Raw genomic sequence first — 439 nt, forward strand, 5'->3', positions numbered from 1 at the left:
TTCTAAAGAAACACGACAACGTATAAAAGGCTCCATTACCTTGTAGCTCACGTTATGGCTCCGTAGCAGACGTTTTTATAACAATAGGCTAACGATTGGGTCATAACCACGAGACTTCCTGTCTCATAGTAGAGGAGTTACCGTATAGTACAGGAGAAGCTCTCAGGCAGTTTGGACTTCCATCAGCTGTTTAAGTGTAATGACTAATGTTAACTATCATTTTAGTGATCAATAATGAGCCTGTGTCTATGTTATCTCCTTACATATACCTACGCTCTCCGTCTCTGCTAGATTGGGAATGATTGAGATTTCTCTTGGCACAGCTACCAGAAGACTTCCAACTTTCAGACAGGTTGCTCACGTCACATCTACGTCTTCAAGCTCAGTTGGAGGCTGCTCAGTAACGCTCAGCCATCACCGGGAAAGAGCTTCTAACGTC

The sequence above is a fragment of the Sander vitreus genome, unplaced genomic scaffold (genome assembly GCF_031162955.1).
Source record: "Sander vitreus isolate 19-12246 unplaced genomic scaffold, sanVit1 ctg215_0, whole genome shotgun sequence".
NCBI classification, from domain to species: domain Eukaryota; kingdom Metazoa; phylum Chordata; class Actinopteri; order Perciformes; family Percidae; genus Sander; species Sander vitreus.